General features: G+C 52.8%; 1 pseudogene; it reads left to right on the top strand.

The window, feature by feature from the left end:
* Positions 1-5,623: 5,623 nt before the first annotated feature.
* LOC124077245 (uracil-DNA glycosylase-like) lies at positions 5,624-6,277 on the top strand (annotated as a pseudogene).
* The last annotated feature ends 1,052 nt before the right edge of the window (positions 6,278-7,329 follow it).

Below are 7,329 nucleotides of genomic sequence, written 5' to 3'. Positions count from 1 at the left end.
GTGGGCTGGGCTCTGGGGGAGTCAGGTGTCCCTTCCCTGGCTCCATTTGTTTCTGTCCCCTGTTCTGAGATCTCAACCTTGTGTAACCCCCTGGAGTTGTGTGAGGAAGGACCTGTGACATCGTGTGAAGATGGGCTTAGTGACTTCCTCGTTGTCCTCCCCATCCAATGGTCATGCAAGGTTTTTAAGCAAAGAGGAGCTCATATTTGCTTTTTTTCTCTTTGTCAATTCTAAGCTCATTGTCCTGGCCAGCCTTGCACCTCCTCAGACACTCGGGGTCAGGGGAGGGCGCAGCAGTCTGCTCTGCTAGTCTCCATCAGGGGCAGGGACCTGGCCTCAGCCCCCCGCCACAGCCCTTCCCTTCCCTGCAGCCCCCTCACCTCCTGGTGGTCTGTGGCTTGGCCTGTCCTCTGCAGGTCCCCTGCCTTCTCCCCAGGCCTCCCTCCTGCTTTATTTACGTTTCCATGGCTGCCTCCTCCTCAAGAAGGCACATGCTTCCCTCAGAGCAGCCCTCACACCCTGCTCTGACGGGATTTCTGCTTCTTTCCCACCACCCCTGGGCCACTCGAGGACAGTGAGTTTGCTTCTGTCTTTGTGCTCCAGAGGTGCTCCCACGCAGTAGGCACTCATTACAGGTGTGTTCCATGGAGGTGACCTGAGGGTGGAGGGCCTCCTGTCAGGAAACCCCACCTGCAGTTTGGCCCTCAGCCACGAGGTGGCACTGTAGACAGCTTTGAGCAACACTTGGGCAGAGGCTGCAGGTGATTCTGGAGGAGTGTGGAGTCTCTTGGTTTCCTTCCCAGAGCAGCCACAGGGCAGGCAGATGTGAGGGCCAGAGAATGACACCTGGAACATGGAGCCCAGGTGAGATGCCCCGGGATATCCCCAGAGGAATCCAATATGTATAGATAATTAACAAAATTGAAAATACCACCAGCTAACACACAGTTGGAGAATCTTGCATGTCCCTGAGGGGGTGGCAGATCAATAGCTGGGGCGGAAGTTCCACTGTGAGAATGTGTGATTCAGTGATTGGGGGCCTGGTCCCAGGGCGATATGTGCCCAGGTGAGAACTCAGGGGGTCCTGCAGTGGGAGGGTCAAGGCTTGGCTCCTTAAATTCCAGTCTCTGCTGGGGCTGAGAGAATTGCTTGGGTGGGATGGGGTCGGTTCCCACTGGGGATCCTTGAGAACCCAGTGTGTCTGACCTTAGCTCTTATCATCCAGGGAAGAGATTTCTGAACTGAAACTGCCTCAAGGAGAGGAAAGTCAGGGCGCTCCCTCCCCAGCCCCCTGGAGACAGACCCTGAGAGTGGAGGTGGGTGCCTAGGGGAGGGGACGGGGAGTCAGGTGCTTTCCTGGGGCTGGAGGCTGGTTCAGGTGGGGAGCACTCAGTCCTGGAGAGGATTTCCAGCCCCTGGAAGTGGAGCCTGCTTTGAAGGACTGAGAAGGGTCTCAGCAAACCCTGGGTTGGCACCCACCTTTCCACCTTCTCGTCCTTCCCCTTCTGAGCTGGCCTACTCTTCTGTAGGTGGGGTGCTCACCCCTGCCTCTCAGCTCAGATTGGAGACGGCCTGAGCTATGGACCGCAGAGCTTTGGAACCTGGAGGTCACCTCTAGGTCCTCATCTCCAGCCTTCACAGCTGGGCACCTGCCTGGCTCCAGGGGTGGAGCCTGGTGTCCCCTCCCTCCTGTGTGACCTTGGGCAAATCAACCAGTCTCTGTGTGTCCAATGGGGACCTTACTGGCACAGGCCTCATCAAAGTGTTATAAAAACTAAATGACCCAGGTGTGTGGCACGTGCCTGTAGTCTCACCACTCAGGAGGCTGAGATGGGAGGATTTCCTGAGCCCAGGAGTTTGAGACCAGCTGGCAACAAAGTGAGACACTGTCTTAAAAGAGAGAGAGAGGACTGGGGCTGTGGCTCAGTGGCAGAGCACTTACCTTGTACATGTGAGGCACTGAGCTTGAGTTTCAGCACCACATAAAAAGAAATAAACAAACCAAAGATATGTTCATGTGTAACTAAAAACTATCGGGAGGGAGAGGTGTGTGTGTGAGGGAGAAAAGCCTGGTGTGGTGGCCCACACCTGTGATCCCAGCAGCTTGAGAGGCTGAGGCAGGAGGATGGTGAGTTCAAGGTCAGCCTGGGCAACTTAGTGAGACCCTGTCTCAAAATAAATAGGGCTAGGGATGTAGCTCATGGTAGAGCACCCCTGGGCTCAACCCCTAGAATACTAGGAAAAAAAATAGAAAAATAGAAAAAAAAAAGGACGATATAAAGAAAAAGAAAAAGAACCTGTATCCAGAGGTCTGTGAGTGAGAGACTGGCCTCCCTGGTCTTTGGCTTGCCCTGGCTGGGCACAGGCAGTGCTGGAAGGAGCTGGCCTGCAGGACGGACTGTCACACAGTCCCCAGATATGTGCAGCCTGGGTGGGGTTTAAAGAGAACCAGGGGAGGTATCTGCAGAGTGAAAACAACTTCCTTCAGGTCTCCATCCCCCCGTCTCCCCCCCCCCACCCCCCGCCCCCCGGCCAGCATCCCCTACCTACTGTTCCCTATAAGTGGCAGTCTTGAAATACTAGGTGAAGATTCAGGTTGTCTCAAAATCCTGCCTGGATCCAGGGAAGCCCCAGGAGGCCACTGATAACTCAGTTATGAAGGAACCAGCGCCTCCACAGGCCACAAATCGTTTTATCCCCAGGAAAAGTGGCAGATCCCTTTGAAGTGGCCCCTGAGGATGGCCTTCATAGGCCGTTTTCATTTCCGAGGTTTTGCTCTTGTTCTTCGGGGATGTTGGAATATCAGAGGGTGAGTAGTTGGGGATGCTGATCAGCATCATCCCTATGACCTTGGGAAATGACCTTTGAAGTGAGCCTCTGAGAAGGCATAATCATATGCCCCACAAAGGGACCTGGGGTACATCCAGCCTCATGGGAAATACCAGCCAACAGGTGTGGAGTCAGCATTAGGGGACTCCAAGGTTTGCTAGTTGAAGGCCTCTGATGATGTCTAGATTTCACTTTTACTCATCCATTTCTCCAAGATGGCGACCCTATTTCCCAGTCATTAGAGTCAAGGCTCCTGTCTTGGGCACAGGCCACCAGACAATGGCCTGGAGGAGTTTGCCTGAAAATTGATTAGCATCACTGAAACAGCCCTGGCAACAACTCAAATTCCCTGAAGAATGTCTCCAGAAACTAAGAAGGCAGAGCCACAGCTGGAGTTGGGCTCTTCCTCGGGTCCCAGGGTGGGAGTTAGCTCAGTGCCACAGGAACTTAGCTATGGCTTGGGGTGTTCCTCAGGGAGCACATGGAACAGGCCTAGGCTTTTTTTGAGATTTAAAAAAAAAGTGCCACTACAGGACTCTTCCCACCTCTGCTGTCCTCCATAGTGACTTTGGTGGGCTGGATCCCAGAAGGACTCACCAGAGTTTCTTCTGATTCTGGGGTCAGTGGGGACCCCTGGTCTCCTCCATACCTATTGTCCTCCTAGTGATCCTGTTCTGTCTTGGGACAAGCCCCAGTTCTTTCTAGAGAGTCCTGGTTTCTTTCTGATAGAGCTTCCTCCCTACAGGCCATGCTTTGGGCTGCACAGTCACTGGTCAGGGACTGACTCTGGTGTTGAACCTACAGGGAGACCTACATCTGGGGAGTCCTGAGGCTGGTCTCTACGACACGGGGGTCGGAGGCTGCCATCGCCTTTGCAGTAAGTGCTGTGCTTACCAGGCCGAGATGCTGCAAGGGACCCTCTTCTTCTCCTGCAGTGACATATCCCTCTCCTTGTCAGTCAGCTGACTCCCTGCCTCAGCCTGCAGCTTCCCTGATCAACCCGGCATTGCCTTCCTCATGCAGAATGTGGCATCTCACCACCATCATGGTTTCCCCCTCTCATTTCTCCATAGAACTAAGCACCAGGATCTGGATCTGCTATTTTCCGGGGACACACTCATTACAGGTGTGTTCCATGGAGGTGACCTGAGGGTGGAGGGCCTCCTGTCAGGAAACCCCACCTGCAGTTTGGCCCTCAGCCACGAGGTGGCACTGTAGACTGCTTTGAGCGACTCTTGGGCAGAGGCTGCAGGTGATTCTGGAGGAGTGTGGAGTCTCTTGGTTTCCCTCCCAGAGCAGCCACAGGGCAGGCAGATGTGAGAGCCAGAGAAACCCGAGGTAAGAGAATGACATCTGGAAAGTGGAGCCAGGTGAGATGCCCCGGGATATCTCCAGAGGAATCCAATATTTATAGATAATTCACAAAATAGAAAATACCACCAGCTAACACACATTGGGGAACCTTCCATGTCCTGGAGGGGTGGCAGATCAATAGCGGGGGCGGAAGTTCCACTGTGAGAATGTGTGACTCAGTGATTGGGGGCCTGGTCCCAGGGCGATATGTGCCCAGGTGAGAACTCAGAGGGTCCTGCAGTGGGAGGGTCAAGGCTTGGCTCCTTAAATTCCAGTCTCTGCTGGGGCTGAGAGAATTGCTTGGGTGGGATGGGGTCGGTTCCCACAGGGGATCCTTGAGAACCCAGTGTGTCTGACCTTAGCTCTTATCATCCAGGGAAGAGATTTCTGAACTGAAACTGCCTCAAGGAGAGGAGAGTCAGGGCGCTCCCTCCCAGCCCCCTGGAGACGGACCCTGAGAGTGGAGGTGGGTGCCTAGGGGAGGGAACGGGAGTCAGGTGCTTTCCTGGGGCTGGAGGCTGGTTCAGGTGGGGAGCACTCAGCCCTGGAGAGGATTTCCAGCCCCTGGAAGTGGATCCTGCTTTGAAGGACTGAGAAGGGTCTCAGCAAACCCTGGGTTGGCACCCACCTTTCCCCCTTCACGTATTTCCCCTTCTGAGATGGCCTACTCTTCTGTAGGTGGGGTGCTCACCCCTGCCTCTCAGCTCAGAGTGGAGACGGCCTGAGATGATCTACCATAGAGCTTTGGAACATGGAGGTCACCTGTAGGTCCTTATCTCCAACCCCACAGCTGGGCACCTGCCTGGCTCCAGGGGTGGAGCCTGGTGTCCCCTCCCTCCTGTGTGACCTTGGGCACAGGCCTCATCAAAGTGTCATAAAAACTAAATGATCCAGGTGTGTGGCACGTGCCTGTAGTCTCACCACTCAGGAAGCTGAGATGGGAGGATTTCCTGAGCCCAGGAGTTTGAGACCAGTAACATAGTGAGATGCTGTCTTTAAACAGACAGAGGCCAGGTGTGGTGGTGAATGGTGAATGCCTGTAATCCCAGCGGCTTGAGAGGCCGAGGCAGGAGGATTGCAAGTTGAAAGCCAGCTTCAAGCAATTTAGTGAGGCCCTAAGCAACTTAGTGAGATCCTGTCTCTAAATAAAATATTTTTAAAAGGCTGAGGATCCGGTGTGGTGGCACTGGCCTGTAACCCCAGCAGCTCTGGAGGCTGAGGCAGGAGGATCACGAGGTCAAATCAGCCTCAGAAAAGAACTCAGTGAGACCCTGTCTCTAAATAGAATGCAAAATAGGTCGGGGGATGTGGCTCTGTGGTTGAGTGCCCCTGAGTTCAACCCCTGGTACCAAAAAAGAAAAAACAAAAAAACAAAAAACAAGACAAACATACAAACAAGACACAACCCAGAAGGGATGGAGAAGGAGAAGTGAAATAAACCATGCCTCATTTCGGGGGCTGTGGAGGGAGTTGGAAGAAGCCCCTCAGCAGACAGTTTGGGAATCCATGATTTATAGAGCTAATGGGATCTGTCGCAGAAGAATGAAGACATTATACTGTTTATCCACCTCCACACCCAGCCTTCACATGGACCCAAACATGTGACACGAGAGATGTGAAGGTTGTCATTCTGGGTCAAGGTCCTTGTGATGGACCCAGTGAGGCTCATGGGCTCTGCTTTAGTGTCTAGAGACCTGTTCCACCTCCACCCAGTTTGGAAAATATTTATGAAGAGCTGTCTACAGACTTAGAAGGTTTTGTTCATCCGGGGCATGGAGGTTTATCACGATGTCCTCCTGCTCAACGCTGAGCTCACTGTCTGGGCCCATCAAGCCCCTGAGTCACGTAAGGAGGGGGCTGGAGAGTTCCTGATGCAGTGTGGCCTTGGCTGAATCAGAATTTGAAGGCCTGTCTTCCTGCTCTGGGGATCTTCTGCTCAGTAGTGCCATCCACAGGAAGCGGCCTCCTGTACAGCAGACTGCCCATCCATCCCTGCTGTCTGTGTAGAGCAGATTCTTTGGGTGTAGACGTTTTTCTAAAGCTAATGAGCTGCTCAGAAATCTGGTAAGAAGCCCATGACTGGAAGGAGCTGTGACCTTGCACCTTATAGCCGTGGTTTTGAGAAGCTGCTGTTGAAGTATTTGTCAGGTATGAAGTCACTAAAGATTTCCCTCTTCTTTTTTTGGGGGGCAGGCTGGGATTGAACTCAGGGGCACTCGATCACTGAGCCACATCCCCAGCTCTATTCTGTGTTTTATTTAGAGACAGGGTCCTCACTGAGTTGCTTAGTGCCTTGCTTTTGCTGAGGCTGGCTTTGAACTCTGGATTCTCCTGCCTCAGGCTCCTGAGCTGCTAGGATTACTGGTGTGTGCCACCACACCTGGTGAAAATGTCCTTATTCTTAAGTGCCTTATGTAAAGTGAGAGGGCTTCCATAAAGCAGCAGAGAACCAGGCAGCCCAGCCAGGGACATCAGAGATAGACTCCAACCATTTCTTCCTTTGAACCCTCCAGGCACAGTGAGATGAAGACCCAAGGTGGCAAAGGTGGCTGAGCCTAAAATAAGCACACTTCTCATAAGACAAATGAGGTCCAATACCGGGTTCTTCTGTTATGCCAGATTCGTGGGACCCCAATAGACCTCCAGGAGCTGAATCCGATTCAATCACACAAGGGTCTTTATTGCAAGCTCGACTTTATTGCAAGCCTGGACTCACAACTCTTTCCGACGCAGCGGTCCCAGGGAGTGAGTCCTGGTCCTTTGTTCAGTGAGATTTTATAGGTTTTGGGGGGTACTCTATGCGTCACAACATCACACAGCAAATCATTCCATACCACAGGAAAATCAAACAACTCTTAACATTGATTAGCACATTCACTGGCAGGAACAAGTTGAGTAGAGGTGATTGGTTAATATAAGAGGGGGATTCCTTTGAACTGATTGGTTTAAGCCAAGAGGGGTGTTCGTGATGAACTACATGGTTTCCCAACACCATAAACTACTGGGAGGGTCATCTGGCATCCCAGGTATTTCCCTGTCTCATGCTGATTGGTGGCTGCTAGGGGGTTGCTATGGGTCCCCACCTAGCCTGACTGAGCCAGGGACACCTGGCACAGCAGATCTCTCCTGTTATTTGTAAATAAACAA

The sequence above is a fragment of the Marmota monax genome, unplaced genomic scaffold (genome assembly GCF_021218885.2).
Source record: "Marmota monax isolate L192 unplaced genomic scaffold, Marmota_monax_Labrador192_F-V1.1 WCK01_AAM20220418_F8-fsc00108, whole genome shotgun sequence".
Taxonomy (NCBI): Eukaryota; Metazoa; Chordata; class Mammalia; order Rodentia; family Sciuridae; genus Marmota; species Marmota monax.
The sequence above is the reverse complement of the archived record's forward strand: the minus strand, read 5'-3'. Positions and strand labels throughout refer to the sequence as shown.